This window comes from Chiloscyllium plagiosum, unplaced genomic scaffold (genome assembly GCF_037043375.1).
Source record: "Chiloscyllium plagiosum isolate Xiang-an unplaced genomic scaffold, Cpla_swu_hap1 HiC_scaffold_17, whole genome shotgun sequence".
In the NCBI taxonomy this organism is placed as follows: Eukaryota; Metazoa; Chordata; class Chondrichthyes; order Orectolobiformes; family Hemiscylliidae; genus Chiloscyllium; species Chiloscyllium plagiosum.
Window position 1 is genome coordinate 35,888,768 of NW_028270155.1, and position 19,898 is coordinate 35,908,665.

General features: G+C 40.3%; 1 protein-coding gene across 1 annotated transcript in view; it reads left to right on the plus strand.

Annotated features, from left to right (window-relative positions):
* slc7a5 (solute carrier family 7 member 5) overlaps positions 1–19,898 on the plus strand; it is a 90,237-nt gene that overhangs the window by 20,910 nt on the left and 49,429 nt on the right. The window lies entirely within an intron of this gene.

A 19,898-nucleotide genomic window follows, 5' to 3' on the forward strand; every position in this document is an offset into this window, starting at 1 on the left:
TTTCACATGTATGTTGGCGACAAGAGCTTTACCTCCTCATCACTTCTTTTTCATTGTGGCTAAATTATTAGACTGTTTAGCAAATTTCCAATGCTGAATAAACAGAAATTTCCTCTGTGTAAATATTGAAAAATTGAAGTCACTACTTTTCTGATCCAAACATTGCCAACTCAAACGCTTTACTTGAAATAATCGAACAATCTATTCACAATCTTTCTTGTGTCATCAGTAGGTTTGTATACTTCCATTTCTGTAATACGGCATGATTTCAACCCTGTCTCAGCTCATCTGCTGAAACCTTCATTCATGCCTTTGTCTCCTTTCTACTTGGCTATTCCAAAGTATTCCTGAACAGTTTCCCAAGTTTTATCCTCTGGGTCATTCATCCTCTGCTGTCTGTGTCATAATTTGCATCAGTCGGCTTCAGTTGTCACCCTTGAGCTGACTGACCCTCCTGACCTGCATTGGTTCTTGGTCAAGCAACATTTTAAAAGTATATGTCTTTTTAAATCTTCTTCCATGCTCTTGCCCATGCCTATCTCTGTGATCTCCAGCTCCACCACCCTCTGAGATACTGCCCTCATTTAATTTTGGTTTTAATTTCTCATTTTAATCACTTCCCTTTCATGGCTAGGATTTCAGTTGCCTAGGCAGCAAACTCTAGAGTTGCCTACCTCTCCCTCTCCAGCTTTCTAGCCCGCTTCCCTCCCTTTAAGGAACGCCTTAACCTAATTGTTTGACTAGCTTGTCGCCTTGGGCTTTAATATCTCTTATATGCCTTTGTGCTGTATTTTAAAATTTATAATGTTCTTGTTATGTTAAAGGCACTTTATCAACATAAGTTGATGCATGCTATTTCCTTATATATTAATTCCAACATCCTAAAAAATGGTTATAATTGAAAGGACAGAATTTTTATCATCTTATTGATTTTTCATTTGCATTTGTCAATTAAAACTGACTTCCATTCCAAGTTGAAAGCGTAGATATTTTATAAAGCTGACTTTGCAAAGAACCTCTGTGTACTACAAATCAAAGCAGTGCAAGTGTATTATTTTAGATAATGTTTTGTATCACCTTAAAGTTACTACATTACTGAAGCACTGTTTTGTAGGATTCCAGAATTTTACATCTCATTCTGTAGCACTGTGATTTTGTGCAGCACCAACAAAAGAAATATGATTTCAATAAAACATTCATTCAGTGGCATTAAGTGCCAGTGACACAGTTTTTGAGTGGCATTGGGAAAAATAAATTTGTGTTTATGGCTGTTAAATCATACCAACTACATTCATCTGCTCATCACAGTAGTTATCTGTCCAATTAATGCACTTGACACATGAATCAAAGAAGTTTTTGGCAAAATTACTGGTTTCAAAAAAAATGAATCTCAATGTTTGCACTTTGTTTTTAAACAGTAATTTAGTGCTTTTCAGATTAAAAGTATTAAATTATTTCAGTGTAATTGACAGCAAATTATCTATTGTCTATTCTAATGTAAAGCTGCGATAGCAAATGACACTAGTTGTTAGTTGACTTGGGGTGTTGGACCATCATTTTGGGTGCAATGGTCAAACAAAAGATTGCCAGATTTCATTGGGGTCCAGAAAAGTTAGATGGAGCAGGAAGAGCAGAGAGCTATGGTTAAAGAAAGGTAAATTTTTAAAAAAGGTAGGACTGAAAGTTGTAATGTGAGTATTGTAGAAAATGATTGGCAGTATTGAAGACAATGGACATCTGGTGTGGTGAAGGGAAGAATGAATCCCTGCACTTATGCCTGTGCTTTTCCATGAGAAAAGTTGATGAGAATTCTTGGGATGATGTCATGTGGTGTTAGAGTGGTGGGAAGTGGTTGTATGGATTTTTGTGAAGCTGGAGAAATTGATAGCATCATTGGATGAATAAATCTTATATGTGCGTGGAATATCGAAAAATTTATGATGAGTGAATTGTTTATTCTAAGAGAATTTTCTTTCATCAAACTGTAAGAGTCTTCAACAGCAGTTTTCAAACCCATCACCTCTGTCACCTGGGATGACAAAGGCAGCATGGGACTACCACTACCTGTAAGAAGCCTTCCAAGTCACACTCCATCCTGACATGGAATAATATCACTGTTCCTTCGCTGTTGCTGCATCAAAATCCTGGAAATCCCTGCCAACACTCTGCGTGTGCCTAACCTCTGTACACATCAGCAATTTAACAAAGCAGCTCCCCACAATATTCTCAAAGGCATTTAGGGGTATGCAACAAGTGCTGGTTTAGCACTAGCATGAACAAATAATAAAATGCAGTTTAAATGCACAGTCAGATGACACAGATGCAGCACCAGAATGTTATTAACCCTCGGCATAGCGAAATATGCTTGAGGTACAATCAAACTTATTATTTGCATAGAAACTACCTGGAGTAATTTACCTTTTTTTTTCCATAAGTTTACTCAACATAGTTAACATTATCAACTTTCCACAAGTGCAGACATCGTTTCACGACTAAATGTATTTGCACTGATTAATTACTTTGAGGATGGAGCTTTGTTTGTGATATCAATCTTTTGACATAAAGCAGAAGTAGCTTGGGGCCAGGACTTTTGCTGTTGTGCACAATTCAAGTTTTGTTGTTCCAGCAGATTTTGCAAACTCGTCTTTAGTCTGTTTTAAATCTGCTGGGGTTATGTATTAGAAGAAAGGTAATATGATCTATAGACTATTCTAAATACAAAAACTAAGTCCTACTTTAGTTGGATTTTTTTCTTTTCAAGTTTTCCCCTTTCTTTCCCATGAAAATTGAATCATACTGGTCATGATTTCACAAATGCCTTTGTTACCCTGAATCAAAGTGGCTATTCTCTGAATAAGTCTAGAACAGAATCCAAACTTTGGATTCTTTCTGTAAAGTATTTTGTATGTCAGTAGTGAATCCCAGAATTAGAATTGTGTTATCAGCTGGAAAAATACACTTTGACTCCCACCTAGCCTTAGAGGTGAAAAAATTTGGCTAGTTTATGTTTTTACACCTAAGATTTGTTCTCATCTTTGAATTTGATATGTGTGGAGGTTTGAAAAAGGAATGTTTCCAGCCCACCTTAATTCATAACTTGGTTCCTAACTGCAGGTTCAGATGTGTGCAATTCATGGAAACATTTGAGGACAACTTTCAGCATATGTCCAAATGAGCATATAGTTGCGTAACCTCTCCTCATCCTGTCAGGTTTCATGTATGAATAGCTGAAGAGCTACACAATGCTTCATGAAGGCTAGTGGCATTACATCAAACCAGGAAATTGAAATATGTTGGCTCCCTGAGTGAAACCAATGTGAAATAACTTCACAGAAGTCAGCATCCATCCCGTTCTCATCACCAAGTCACTCTTTATTTATTTGTGCACATTACACTGGCTGTCGCCAACCAGCTCAGAGTCAGTTGCCTGAATTCTATTCTCCTGACTGTGTTGGTCAGCCAGGGTTTTCCTGATTGGCCCAGGTTAATAACCCCAATCAAAGGCCTCATAGTCAATGAGGTCAACCTGGTTCCAATAACTACACAGTGGAAGTCAACCAAAGTGGAGTTCAGAGGTTGGTAGGATGGGAACTGGAAGACCTTTTAGCTTTCCTGTTCCTCTTGATGCTTCATAATTTCCAGGAATATTTGAAATCATTTTTGAAATGTTCCACGATGATCCACTTATGGACCTTTGGTTAAGTTACTTAAAGCTTTCGGCAGTTGGATGGAATTCATAAAAATTGAGAATTAAGATATTACAAACCATTCAGAGCCTAAGTTTAGATATATCAACCTCCTCCTGCCTGTTTGGGGCAGGAGTGCTTGGTAGCCATTTAAAAGCCAACCTGAAAATCAGATTAGCCAAGTCTTTAACATTAAGGTGCGGTTACTATTTCACCTTTGTGTGGAACATGAAACTCCAGTGTGCGTTTCTAACAGTCCACAACCTGACAATGAAATGTCCACATTCCTGTTATAGACATCTGAGTGTTGGATGACTGCTTTATGTAGAATCCTTTGACCATAAAGCGTGCAATCTTCATGAGGTAGGCCAACATGATTTCTTTTTGGGAAGATCTTGAAAGCATTGTCAATGTTGGATTTGTTTTCTCCCTAAATTGGGGATTGAGGATAATTGTGAGATCCTATTGCTGCCTGGCTGAAGTCAACTAATTCAGTGGAGACATGGAGTCAGATTTCAATCACCAGTTGGGTTAGGAATAGTTACAGACACATATATCAAACTCATGTTACCTGAGGGCATCTGGGGTTCCGGACATGCTCGGATTTCCAAAAGCTGCTGGAGGTTGAATTGAGGAAAACACTCTTGACCATTTAAGTCCATGAGCTTGTTAACAAGCTATGGAGGGTGGAATTGTGAATATGAATTCAGCACAATGTGGAATAGTCTTGTGCAAAATAGTGTGTTGCTATTGGAGAGTGGAGGATGTTATGGCATAATGATTTTATCTCCCATCTCTGAGTCAGGAGCCCATGTTCAAATCCTATTCCAGAGTGGCATAATAACATCTCTGAACAGATTGATTTAATATCTGTACGTGTTGGGGTCAAAATAGATAATGTCAAAGCATTTTTTTCTGCATGACAAATCTCAGGACCACGTAATTTACTTCTGTTTTGCCCAAATGGCCACTTCTGTGAGCATTTATGCTGCTGGCCTTCAAACTGTTGCCTCCTCTCCTCTGCAAGGTCGCCTGTACCCTGGCTGCAGCAGCCTTTGCAACTCACAATCTGCAGCAGTTTCTGCCTCTTAGAGATTTACAATGCAACTGACTTGGCTTCAAACTTTAGGTCCAGTTTGGACATATACAATTCAAATCAGTGCAGCAGATAGTTGCAGTGCAGGGTCAGGATTGGAAATTATCTGTGGGGAATAAAATCTGGTTTCTTCTGGTCTGGATACGTTGGCACCACATTGTAGAATGTATTTACTTAGTGCTGAATGACTGAGCGAATAGTGGCTGCTGTTCCTCTTATCTATATGAATTCTTTGCAGAACATTGATTTCCATGATCTTTGAAAACGTGTTTGATACATTTGTTTGTCAATCATTACATTGCTACATCCTGCATTTGGAGCTTGTTATTCACAATACCATTGTGTGCCACATTTCAATCAAATACTGCAAATACACACTCAAGGAAGCCATTTCATTGAATGCTCCTGTTGCAATTAGTACGTAGAACCCTACAGCATGAAAACAGACCCTTTGGTTCAACCAGTCTATCCTGAACATAATCCCAAACTTAACTCGTCCCTGCTCCAGGCCCATATCCGTTCAAACCTTTCCTATTCATGTACTGATTTAAGTGTCTTTTAAATGCTGTAACTGTGCCCACATCCACTACTTCTTTAGGAAATTCATTCCACATGCAAACACACTTTCTGTAAAATATTTGCTATTCAAATAGCTGATAAACCTAAATCTGGAAACATTCAGGCATCAGGGTGAACTCTTCAGCATGCTAGACTGAAGGCAACTTCATGTTTATTTTGGATATATGGAAATTGCTCTCAAATGCTTCAGTTAATTTGAAGATATCTGAAACTGTGGTTTCGAACAAATTCATGAATGGATCCATCAGCGCAGCAGAAGTGTTGGAAGTATACAGTTTCAAATCACCACATGGCAAAAAACATGATCGGGACAAACCTACTCACCATTTTGAAGCTGGATAGAATCTGACCCGCTTGTACTAGATTAACTAGACAGAATCTTGTGGAGACGACGGAAAGTTCAACTGTTGGTGGAACTCCTGCAATCATGCAATTTGATTTACTCATGTATGTGGTAATAAATATGGAATATAGATATATTCATACTTTGTTATTAAACTGAAAGGAATATGTTCCAACATTCTGAGGTGAAACCTCAAAACAGCAGGTGTAGACCAACATTCTACTTTTTATTCAGTCAAGAAATATGGGCACCACTGGGTAGGCAGCATTTATTATATATCGCTAATCAAACCTAAGAAGTAATGGTGCGCTGTTTTCATGAAATGCTGCAGTCTATGTAGTGTGGATACAACCAGGGAGGTCCAGAATATTAGCCCAGCAAACTTAAAGCTACTTGGCAAACCCTCATCTTGGGAAGAATCTGTAGAATGAAGAAAAATAAGTGGAATTCCTATGCTGTGCTTTTAAAAAGAGGCTAAATCAGGATATTTTGTTCCTCATTCTGCTCTTGTTGCACCGCCTGTGTTGATTTAAATGTTTTAAACATATAAGCATCAAAAATGTCAGTTACTTTGCACTTGGTGCCATCACACCTCAAAACTTGTTGACACATGTAGACTTTACTGATTAATAGCCTGGAAAAGGCAAAGGCTGCTTCCTTCTGTTTTGTCTCATGCAATTGTTTACTGTTCTTCGTCTAGGCATACTCAATATATTAATACATTAATTTCCTGAATACCAAAATACTACTGTTGAGAAAAGGAATAGAGGTGAAAACTATGCATTTTATTTGCATATTTAGATCTGTTCCATGCATTCTTTAAGAAATATGTTGAACGCACTTAACTCTAATACTCCTGAGGCTGCTGAACACCTGCTGCATTGCAAACTGTATTAACTTGCCCTACAGTCTCCCACCCATCTGAGTCAGAATTGTGATTTAATTGTATTGGCAGGTGTGTTTCAAAAGCAACTATCCTCCTTTATTCATTAATGTCAATAGAATGTGCACCAACTCATCTAAAAGGTAGTAATTATTTTCCATTTTCATATGCACATGTATTCAAAGACAATACGCACGCATTTATCTTTACACTTTTACCACCAGATTTTTATTTTAAAGAAACAGTCCACTCCTTGTGTACCAATTTTTGTCAAGGCCTGCTATCCAATTTGTACTTTCCTACACAGTGATCCTATGAAAAGTAGCAACAAATCTCTCAAAGTTTGGTGATCCTATTCACAAGATTTATTTTGTCCCGTCGTTAAGGTTTAATGTACTAACAATGTATAATTTGCAACTTATACTCTCAAATGAATCTCATCTAATGCATGTGCTTTCGATGTTGACTTTTATTAGTTTTTATTAGCAGCTGCCCATCAAGATTGCAAATTTTGGAATGTTAACTGCTGGATGGCTAAATACAATCAAATGATCAGAAGAGCTGGTGGTCACTCCTGTCAGGAAGAATTAAGATAAATCTTTGGTTTGGCTGAGGATTTGATTATCTGCTAAACTTGTGATTCATTTTTCATTTGTCCAAAATCATTTGGACATTATTCTGTCAGATTTTATGGTTGACTTGTTGACTCACTGAAGAATTCTTAACTCTGTGATATGCTGAGAACTGGTGAGATTTGAAGAATTGAGATTTTTATTTGTTTTTTTCCTCAATACATTTTTTCACAACAAAAGAGATATTTCTTTAAAAAAAAAGTCACTATTAGGTCCATGACCTTTATTGTATTTGTTCCTGTAAAGTTTAATCCCATGCTTTTTAGCCTAGAGACATGTAATTTCTCACATAACTCATGAAAAAAAAAGTCATAACTTTTTTGGGATGAAAGCACAAAAATTTCAAAACCAAACTATAGTTCTGGAGATATTCATGATTTCATTTTCTTTTAAATATTAATGAAAAGGAGTCGCATTAAATAACATTTCTAAGTTTAAGTTTTGGTTTTTATTTATTCAAGCTATTAAATTGATGGTTAAGAATTTTGATTCATATTAATTTCTTAGTGCTTGTATTATTTCATTGCAACAGTTTTAATTTTTATTCGGCAAGCCCCATCTCTATGTTGACATCATCTCACTGCATCTTATTCACTTTACTCAGCATATGGTGTTTCTCACTGCACAATGGCAAATTTCCAGTTGACACTCATTATTGTGTGTTCAGTACCTTGTTAATGGCCCATGTCAGCATGGATTGTAATTTTGCCAAACTCGCATACAATCTAGACATGGGGAAAACTCAAAATGGAAACCAGTGTGGGATCAACTCACTTCTTGTTCCTAAACATTTACTTGTTAGATATCATGCACAGTCCATGTGCAGTAGCCACACACACTGCACATACATGGACATTGGTATCTGATATGTGCCAGCCTATATAAACCCTCATGGTACTTCAGTGCTACACATTGAGCTGCACCATCAACTATCATTGTGATGCTGCAACAATATGTGTGACCAGGGACATGCACCCAGATCATGGACTGGACCAGGCTGCAACTTCGGGCTCTTTGCTTGCTGTCATGGTGTGGCGTCGCCCTGAGCATTGCTGTCTCAGCAAGAAATACTGGGCTCATATTACAAGTGTCTAATCATGCCATTTAATGCAGACACAGAAACTTGCCATGGTTGTCAGCAGGCCTTAGTCTACCAAAGCAGATATCCTTTGCAGAAGGGATCCTGACAGAGTAAGTCAAAGGAAACCTCCAATACCAATCTAGACCCTGCTTGGGATGATCAGTGTCAGGATTCTCTGCTGATCAGCTCATCACCTGTTTTGACCCTTCCTGCCTATTGTGGGCTTTTTTTCTCTTGGATTGAGAGAGATGCAGGTGTGATTGAACATGAAAGGCGGTGACACAATAATTACTATTGGTACAGGAGAGGACCTTTCCCAAGTGAATGAGTAAGTAGCAAGTCTTGGAGCTGGGTGGTCATGTTGTGGCTGTACAGGAGGTACTTTTGAAATATTGTGTGCAATTCTGGTCTCCCTCCAATAGCAGGGATGTTGTGAAACTTGAAAAGGTTCAGAAAAGTTTTACAAGGATGCCAGGGTTAGAGGGTTTGAGTTATAGGGACAAGCTGAATAGGCTGGGGCTGTTTTCCCGAGCTTCGAAGGCAGGGAAGAGTCAAAATGGGATGTGCTGATCAGCAGAGAATCCACTGACCATCCCAAGCAGGGTCTTGATTGATATTAGAGGTTTCCCTTGACTTACTCTGTCAGGATCCCCTCTGCAAAGGCCATCTGCTTTGGTAGACTAAGGCATGCTGAAAACCATAGCACATCAACCAACTGGGTCATACCCACTACCTGTGTTCAGTTACCACTACCTCACCGTTGTGCCCATCACCTCCCCCCCCCCCCCCCCCCCCCCCCCGCCGTTGCCGCCTTATCTGTAGCTCTCCCTACCCCACCTTCATTCCTGAAGAAGGGTTATATCTGAAATGTGGACATTCTTCCAGGCAACTGAGATTGATTAAAGCTGGATGGTGATCTCGGACCAGGCTAGCCTCCAGTGCTTATGTTGGGGAAGACGGAATCCTGCCTATGCAGCATGTGTTTAATAGGAACTCCAGCACTGTGCATGCAAACCAGAGTGCAGTTTTCCCCTGTCTGCCATGTCTATGCCAAATGTTGGGAACTGTACAGGACAGCTATAGACTAACTGCTTCTCCAAGTACTCGATGGACTTCTGAATGTAGCACCAGCTTGAAGTGTGCTGGTCAGCTCCAGGACCTTGAGTGAGTAATAAGTCGTTCCCGGAACAGCATGTGTTAAGATGGGCAAAAATCAGACATCATTCTTGCATCTGAGGCTGAGATACTGATGTCTTTTAGTTTGAATCTCGTAAGGAAAGAATAATATTAGAGTTTAGGGAATGTGAGTTGGGTCAATTTCTTATAGCTTACTTGATACTGTAACCCTAGAAATACAGTGCCAATTGTTCAACTCCCCCTTTGTTGAATAAAATTGTAGCAAAGTGTTTGTAAAGTTGCAGAAAAATTGGAAATGCAAACTCCATTTAAAATACAGTGTGAGTATTGTTCCAGTAGAGTTTCTCATAACCTCTGTCATGAACTTTGTGGGGTGCTGGTAATGAAATCTTTTGTTTAATGTGTTGAACTTGCGAATAGTTTGCACTTGAAAAAGAAAGTACAATCTGGGCCTTAATGAATTATTTTAAAATGCAGTCACAGCAATTATGCACTTGAGAGCAAGAAACATGTCAGCTGAAGGGCTCACAGTTAAGTGACCCACTTTTTACCCTGGAAGTTTTCAACAGTAACTAATAATAATCAACAATTTATCTGTACTGTGAGGTAGAATGGATTCTTTCAGTTGTATTGCTGTGCTTTTCCAATCCAGATGATCTATATTTGCTATCCACCAGCATTTCTGGCTGAATTTTGAAATTTCAGGCATCAATAGGGCTGGCAACAGAACTGGAGAATGGGACTAGCTGGATAGCGCTTTTGGGAGGCAATACAGACCCGATGGGCTGAATGATCTCTTTCTTCAATGTAAAACACGATGATACTAACAAATGAGCTTTTTGTATGGTAATTCTTTGGAGCAAGATATTGAATGTTTACAAACACCGATTTTAAACAAGAAATTCGTATTGATGGTCACAAGAACCAATGTCCCTTACATTCAAGGGTTTTGGGTGAGGGTGATCCTTTGAAAAGAGCATCCTCGTGTTTTAGAGCACTATGTTGTCAGTTTTATTACATTTTTCATCTTGTTCAAGACACCTCAGATCAAGGATTAACTTCACGTTTTCAAAATCAGTCATTTTCATTGATATAATGATTAAGATGAGAATGTGGGCAGGGTGGTAAATGCGTTTACAGACAACATAAAGGTTGGCTGAGTGGTTGTGAGTGAGGAAGAAGGTCTTAAGTTAAAGGTGGATATTGATGGATTGGTCAGATGGGCAGATCAGTGGCAATGGAATTTAACCCTGAGAAGTGTGAATCATGCACTTCGGAAGAAGTAACAAGACAACTGAGAATTCGATGAATGGCAAGCAACTAGGAACCTCAGGAATAGAGAGATATTTGGATGCTTGTTCACAGCTCCCTGAAAGTGGCAGGGCAGGTTAAGAGGGTAGTTAAAAAGGAATGTGGTACCTTTGCCTTCATTAGTCAAGGCATAGATTATAAAAGCAGAGGGATTATGTTGGAGCTATACAGAACTTGGATAGGCTATAAGTGGAGTTGGATGTGCAGTTATGATCAATGCACAATGGGAAGGATGTGATTGCATTGGAGGGGATGCGAAGGAGATTTATCAGAATGTTGTGATTGTAACAAGGTCAGTCAGATGACCTCATAGTATGAGTTCTCTGATTGGGGCTGTTTATGGGGAGGTGATGGCCTCATGATATTATTGTTGGACTGTAAACCCAGAGACCCAGCTAATGTCCAGGGACCCGAGTTTGAGTCCCATCACAGCAGATGGTAGAATTTGAATTCAATAAAAATATCTGGAATTAAGGGTCTACCGATGACCATGAATCCATTGTCAGTTGTCAGGAAAATCCATCTGGTTCACTGGTGTTTTTAGGGAAGGAAACTGCCATCCTTACCTGGTCTGGACTACAGACTCACAGCAATGTGGTTGACTATTAACTGCCTTCTGGGCAATTAAGGTTGAGCAATAAACGCTGCCTGACCAGTGACACCCTCTTCCCGTGAATAATTAAAGAAGAAAAATAATCTGGTCCAATCAGGGAGCCCTGCCTACATTAGAGGATACAGGATTAATTTTAAATTAAACCTGGCTCCTGAAGAATGCACATCTTGGCAACAGAGCAGTGAAAATTTGAGTAATGTCATTATATGCCAATTTTGCATATAGTTCAACACACTATTCACAAGTGAATGTTTAGTGAGGTTTTCATGCAGATTCATGAATACATGCTGCACCATTTTTATTAATTGGTGGATTCATAACTCTTAAATTGCTTGTGGAATGTGATCATCATTAACAAGGCTAGCATTTCCAACCCATCCCTAATTTCCCTGAAAAGATGGTGATGAGTCACCACTTTTTTTGTTCTGAAGTTACACACTGTGACATGGAGAGGGAGTTCTTGGAATTTCACTTTGACAATAAAGGAGCAGCAATATAGTCTAAGCCTAGAAAATAACTGATTGGAAGAAAATCTATAGGTCGTGGTGTTCTCACATGTCTGCTGTCCTTGATTTTCTAAGTGAGAGAAGTCACTGGTTTGTTAGTTGAAGAAGCCTTGTTTCAGTGCATCAGTTGCACATTACTGTGACCATGCTTCAGAGATGGAGGTGGTATTGAATGTGTGTTGGCCTTCTTAGCGAGAGGATTCAAATACAGGAAAAGGCTACCTTACTGCAATTGTACAGGGCATTGGTGAGGCCACACTTAGATCATTTTGTACAGTTTTGGCCTCTATATCTAAAGAAGGAGTGGGAATGCAGCAAGATTTACTAAATCGATTCCTGTGAAAGCAGGACTGACATGAGAAGAGATTGAGTCGGTTGCAATTGTATTCACTGGAATTTAGAAGAATAAGTGGGGATCTCATAGAAATGTATAAACTTCGAAAACGGCTAGACAGATTACATGCAGGAAGGATGTCCTCAATGTTGGGGGGGGGGCGCAGTCTGGAACCAGAGTTCATAGTTTATAAGGAGAAATTTCTTCTAACAGAGTGGTGAGTCTGTGGAATTCACAACCACAGAAAGTGCTTATAGAGGTTTATAAAATCATGAAGGGCATGGATAGGATAAATAGAGTCATAGAGATGTACAGCATGGAAACAGACCCTTCGGTCCAACCCATCCATATATCCTAACCCAGTCTAGTCCCACCTGCCAGCGCCCGGCCCATATCCCTCCAAACCCTTCCTATTCATATACCAATCCAAATGCCTCCAATGTTGCAATTGTACATCCTCTGGCAGTCTTTTCCCTGGGGTGTGGGAGTCCAGAACAAGAGGGCATATAGTTAGGGTGAGAGGGGAAAGATTTAGATTTAGATTACTTACAGTGTGGAAACAGGCCCTTTGGCCCAATAAGTCCACACCGACCCGCTGAAGCGAAATCCACTCAGACCCATTCCCCTATATTTACCCCTTCGCCTAATACTACGAGCAATTTAGCATAGCCAATTCACCTGACCTGCATATCTTTGGATTGTGGGAGGAAACCAGAGCACCTGGAGGAAACGCACACAGACAGGGGGAGAATGTGCAAACTCCACACAGAGAGTCGCCTGAGGCGGGAATTGAACCCGGGTCTCTGGCGCAGTGAGGCAACAGTGCTAACCAATGTGCCCCCGAGCCGCCCACATTTAGAAGGGACCTAAGGGGCAACTTTTTCACGCAAAGGGTGATACATGTATGGAATAAACTGCCAGAGGAAGCAGTGGAGGCTGGTGCAATTCCAACATTTAAAAGGCACCTGGATGCGTACACTAATAGAAAGAGTTTCAAACATAGAACAGTACAGCACAGTACACAGTTTCCTGATGAAGGGCTTTTGCCCAAAACGTCATTTTCCTGCTCCTTGGATGCTGCCTGATTTGCTGTGCTTTTCCAGCAGCACACGCTTGACTCTAATCTCCAGCATCTGCAGTACTCACTTTTGCCCAGCACAATACAGGCTCTTCGGCCCTCGATGTTGTGCTGACCTTTTATCCTACTTGAAGATAAAATTAACCTACATACCGTTCATTGTATTGCTTCCAAGATCCCTCTGTTCCTCCACGCTGTCAAGAATCCTGCCTTTAACCCTGTATTCTGTATTCAAATTGAACCTTCCAAAGGTTGAATCACTTCACACTTTTCCAGGTTGACCTCCATCTGCTACTTATCAGTCCGGTTCTGCATCCTGTCAATGTCCAACAACAGCCCTCCACAGTATTTACCACTCCACTGACCTTTGTGTCATCAGCAAACTTAGTAACCCACCCTTCCACTTCCTTATCCAAGTCATTTATAAAAATCACAAATAGCAGAGGTCCCAGAACTGATCCTGCAGAATACCACTGGTCACCAAGCTCCAAGCTGATTACTTTCCATCTACCATCACCTTTGTCTTCTACATGGCAGCCAATTCTGTATCCTGACAGCCAGGTTTCCCATGCTTCCTTATTTTCTGAATGAGCCTACGATGGGGAACCTGATCAAACGCCTTGCTAAAACTCATGTACACCACATCCACTACTCTACCTTCAGCAACGTGTTTTGTCACATCGTCATAGAATTCTAATAAGGTTTGTGAAGCATGACCTGCCCCTCACAAAGCCATGCTGACTATCTCTAATCAAACTATGGTTTTCCAAGTAATCGTAAATCCTGTCTCTCAGAATCCTCTCCAATGCTTCACCCACCACAGATGTGAGACTGACTGGTCTGTAATTCCCAGGATTATTCCTATTCCCTTTCTTGAACAAGGGAATAACATTTGCCACCCTCCAATCATCAGGCACTACTCCAGTTGACAGTGAGGATGCAAAGATCATTGCCGAAGACGTAGCAATCTCTTCCCTCACTTCCTTTAGTAACCCAAGGTATATCCCGTATGGCCCAGGGGATTTATGTACCCTTACGATTTTCAAAATTTTCAGCACATCCTCCTTAACATCAACCTGTTCAAGCATATCAGTCTATTTCATGCTGTTCTCCGAAACATCAAGATCCCTTTCAGTAGTGAATACTGAAGCCATATCCATGAAGGACCTCACCTATCTCTTCCAACTACAGGCACAAGTTTCCTTCACTATCCCTGATTGGCCCTACCCTCACTGACCATCCTCTTGTTCCTTATGTAAGTATAGAATGCCTTGGGGTTTTCCTTAATTCCACCCACTAAAGCTTTTTCATGCCCCATTCTAGCTCTCCTAAGTCCATTCTTCAGTTCTTTCCTGGCTACTTTGTAACCCTCTCGAGCCCTGTCTGATCCTTGCCTCCTTAACCTTAAGTAAGCTTCCTCCTTCCTCTTGACTAGATACTCCACGTCCCTTGTCACCCATGGTTCTTTCAACCTACGTCCCTTCCTTGCCTCAGTGGGACAAACCTGTCCAGCACTATCAGTAAGTGTTTCCGAAACAACCTCCACATTTCTGTCGTGCATTTCCCTGAGGACTTCTGTTCCCAATTTAAGCTCCCCAGTTCCTGCCTAAAAACATTATAATTCCCCCTCCTCCAATTAAATACTTTCCCATACCGTCTGCTCCATTTCCTCTCCATCAGAGGGATAGGAGCAGACGAGTTTTAAAGGAAATGGACCAAGTGGTGGCAAATGGGACTAGATTAATTTAGGATATCTGGTTGGCATGGACAAGTTGGAACAAAGGATCTGTTTCCATGCTGTACACATCTTTGACTCTATGGTTGAAGTCAGAACGTTGTGTTTTCAAGAAGCAAGTAGATATAGCTCTTGTGGCTTAAGGGCTTGCAGTGGTTTGGGATGCAGGATTAGGGGATTGAGTTTGATGATCACCAGGCTTGAGGGCTTGAATGGATTACTTCTATTTCTGTCTTCTATATTTCTATGTTTAATGTGGTGGAAGGGTTGCCAGTCAAGCAAGCTGCTTTGTTATGATTAATGTTGAGCATTTTGAACTATACTGATCCAGGCAAGTGGAGAGTATTCTATCACATTGCTGATTTTGCCTTATACATGGAGAAAGATCTGTGGGGAGTCAGACAGTGTGTTATTTAATTTTCAGCTACAAGAGCAGGTCAGAAGCTAGGAACATTTTAGGGTGTATTTCCCTTCCTATTCCCAGAGCCTGTTTACCATCTGCAAGGCACAAGTCATGAGTGTGATAGAATATTCCACACTTGCTTGAATGAGTGTAGCTCCATCAACCCTCAAGAAGCTTGACATATTCCTTGACTCTAATCTCCAGCATCTGCAGTACCCACCTTCACCTATTCCCAGAGTCTGTCTACCATCTGCAAGGCACAGGTCACGAGTGTGACAGAATATTCCCCACTTTCCTGAATGAGAGTAGCTCCAACACCACTCAAGAAGCAGGAAAAGCAGCCAGCTTGATTGACACTATATCCATGACCATCCATTCTCTCCATCACTGAAGCTTAGTAGCAGCAGTGTATATATTCACCAAAGATCCTCAGACAGCACCTTCCAAACCCACAACCACTTTTATCCAGAAGGACAAGAGCAGCAGATGCAAAGCAACATTACCACCTTCACGTTTCCTTCCAAGCCATTATATTGCTGTTACTTCATTATCATTGGGTCAAAATCCTGGAATTCCCACCCTAAGGGCATTGTGAGTTAACACAGCTGATGGACTACAGTGGTTCAAGAAGACAGCTCATCGACATCTTCTCAAGGACAGCTAAGGACAGGCAGTACATGTTGGCCATCCAGCAATGCATTCATCCCACAGATAAATTTTTAAAGAAGTTTCTGACCTGCTCGCATAGCTACAGTATTTATTTGGCTGTTCCAATTCAGTTTCTGGCCAATTCTAACCTCATGATGCAGGAAAAGTTATTGAAGTGGCTAAAGATAGTTGAACAAAGCACACCGCGTGAAGAAATTTTGCAGTGATGTATTGCAACTGATATTGCCCTTTAAGAGCCAAAACTACTTTAATTTGTGCTGGCTATGACTCCAGTGAGAAGAGAGGTTTCTCTCTTTCTCATCAACCAGTTTTCTTGGGCTTCTGGTACTACACTGGATCAAATACTGTCTTGAAGTGAAATTGTTGCTCTCACATGTCTTTGGAGCTTAGTTCTTTTGTCTGATGTTTCAACAAAGAATGTAATGTGGTCCGAAGCTGAGTTGTCGTAGTTGAACCAAGCTTGAGCATTGGTTAGTAGTTTAATGGTGAGTGAGTATCACTTGTCAGTAACACCTCCCATCATTTTACTGATGATTGAAAGCAGATGGATTGGCCAAATCCGATTGTGAAATGAACAATTTTCTACTTTATTGGTCAGCTGTCAGTACTAGAACCAGCTTGGTTAGAGACATAGCTAAATTGGAAGAGAGTATTGAAATATGATAGCTGTGATATATTAGAGCCCAAAGCCTTGAGGATATATCCAATGAACCCTGCTGTTTTTTGTCATAACATGAAGTGAATCAGTTAACTCTAGGTTTAAGGAAGAGACCAAGATATGATAAATCATTCATTTGGTACTTTGAGTCATTGAGCTGTACAGCATCGAAACAGACCCTTCAATCCAACTCATCCATGCTGACTAGATACCCTAAACTAATCTAGTCCCATTTGCCAGCACTTGGCCATTATCCCTCTAAACCCTTCCTATTCATATAGCCATCTCGATGGCCTTTTAAATGTTGTAATTGTACCAGCCTCCACTACTTCCTCTGACAGCTCATTGCTTACTCGCACCACACTCTGCGTGAATAAGTTGCCCTTTAGGTTTCTTTTAAATCTTTCCCCTCTCACCTTAAACCTATGCCCTCTAGATTTGGGTGGGCAGTACGGAGGCATAATGGTTAGCACTGCTGCCTTACAGCGCCAGAGACCCGGGTTCAATTCCCGCCTCAGGTGACTGACTGTGTGGAGTTTACACATTCTCCCCGTGTCTGCGTGGGTTTCCTCTGGGTGCTCCGGTTTCCTCCCACAGTCCAAAAATGTGCAGGTTAGATGAATTGGCCACGCCAAATTGCCTGTAGTGTTAGGTGAAGGGGTAAATGTAGGGGAATGGGGCTGGGTGGGTTGTGCTTCTGTGGGTCGGTGTGGACTTGCTGGATTGAAGGGCCTGTTTCCACACTGTAAGTAATCTAATCTAATCTAATCTAATTTGGACTCCCACACTTCAGGGATAAGACCTTGACTATTCACCCTATCCATGTCCCTCATGATTTTATAAACCTCTATAAGGTCACACTTCAGCCTCCAACACTCCAGGGCAAAATAACCCCAGCATATTTAACTTCTCCCTATACTCCTCCAACCTTGGCAACATTGTTATTAATCTTTTCTGAACCCTTTCTCTGACTGAATTTACACAACAACACATGGACACTGTGAGCAATGAGTGTGGCAATCTTCTTGTCACCTTGTGTTAGTTTCTTAATTGTCCACCATCATTCATGATGGGTTGTGACCTAATCTGTTACCTGTGGGTCACTTAGCTCTGCCTGTAAAAAATATGCCCATGATTTAGTGTGAAGGTATGCCTGGTGCTGCTCCTAGCATTCTCTCTGCCACTGTTTATTAAATCACAATGTTCAATGGGTTGATAGTGATTGCAAACTGAGAGTAATAGTCATGAGATTATAGATGGTAGCTACATACAATTCTGATGCTGCTGATGCCCACTGTGTGACAAGGCAATTTTGAACTGTGAGTTATGTTCTGCATCTCTCCCATTCAGTATAAACTAGCATAAATTAGTATCTTGAGACCACGGGTAGGACAGCTAATATTTTAATACATTTGTAATGATTTGTTTTTGTTTTGAAAGACTTGTGGACATCAGAAAGGGTGGGTTTGTCCTCCTTAGAAAAAGAAAGTTCAGATGAAAATTGGTAGAGGAGCTACAATCATATCTGGACAAAGTAGATAGGGTGAAGCTGATCCCATTTGCACAAGTTTGAGGAGCAATTAACATTGATTGAGGTGACTAGCGAAAGAAACAATGGCAATATGAGGAGGACCTTTTTGACAGAGTGAATGAGATCCAGAGTGCATTGTCTAAGAATGTGGTGGAAGCACATTAAGTCACAGCTTTTAAAAATTAACTGATAATTATCTAAAGAAAAAAAAACATATGAAATGGTGGATGCTGATGCAAATACAACATTTAAAAGGCACCTGGAAGGATTAAAGAATAGAAAAGGTTTAGAGGGATATGAGCTAAGTGCTGGCAAATAGGACTACATTAATTTAGGATATCTGGACGACATGGACGAGTTGGACCAAAGGGTCTGTTTCTGTGCTGTACATCACTATGATTATAAGTAAATGACTGGACATAAATTAGTTGAATTACACTTACAGAAAGCTAGCACAAATGGAAATGGCCACATAGCCATGTCCTGTGCTGTACCTCTTCTGTGACATAAGAGTTTTGAAATTCAATGATGAAGGTGTCTCAAGAGCAAGTTCCCTGTTTCAACCTTTGTGTGTTCACTAAAACTCTATGTTAAATGCTGTTAAACAGTAATTTCTTGTCTTCTGGATGAAAAACAGGATATATATTGCCCCATCTTCCCAATGATAATTTTTCACATACACAGTGTCAATTATTAGGGCATACGAGGCAATGCAGAATCCATCCCAATGTGTATATATTTGAACAGGTGTTTGGTGCAGTTTGGTTTTAATGTTGATATGAGTTACTGGAGATAAATTGTTTTATGTAAAAGTGACTGAATTATCAGTAGACGTCCATAAATCACATCCGGGATACTTCCACAATTCTTGATGTTTGTTCCTCTTATCCTTTACTGCTACCTCACTGACCCAAGAATACGTTAATTTCAAAGGCATTTCCATTTTGAGCACTTCTCATGAAATACAATGGCTTTCTTGTTCCATTTAAAAATTGCCCTGATCTTGGAAACATGAACACAGCTGAAAAATCAAAGTACACTGCTGAGTAACCTCTACCAGTGCCTTTATATCGGTGAACAAAGTACTCAATCCAAAATAATCTTAATAATCAGGTTATATGGCCTAGAATATGCCAGTTTGTAAATTCACGCTGATACTTGACTTCAGAGAAATCCATTTAAAAAACATTAAATCATTATATGATTATGTCCCAGATAGTTACTGTAAACTGCTGCGACACAGGAATTTGCTTTAAGTGCATGCCAGTGATAAAGCAGCAAATGCTCATTTCACTCTGCCTTTTACTTAAGTCTTAAAACTGTGAGAAGAAGCTGCATATAGTGAGAATAATTAATTGATTTATAACCAAACAAAAATCTCCTGCACAATGTTGCAGGATGAATCTAGCTAGTTGAGTTCAAATAGAGTCACGGAGATGTACAGCACGGAAACAGACCCTTCGGTCCAACTCGTCCGTGCCAACCAGATAGCCCAACCTAATCTAGTTTCCACTTGCCAGCACCCGGCCCATATCCCTCCAAACCCTTCCTATTCATATACCCATTCAGATGCCTTTTAAATGTTGCAGTTGTACTAGCCTCCACCACTTCCTCTGGCAGCTC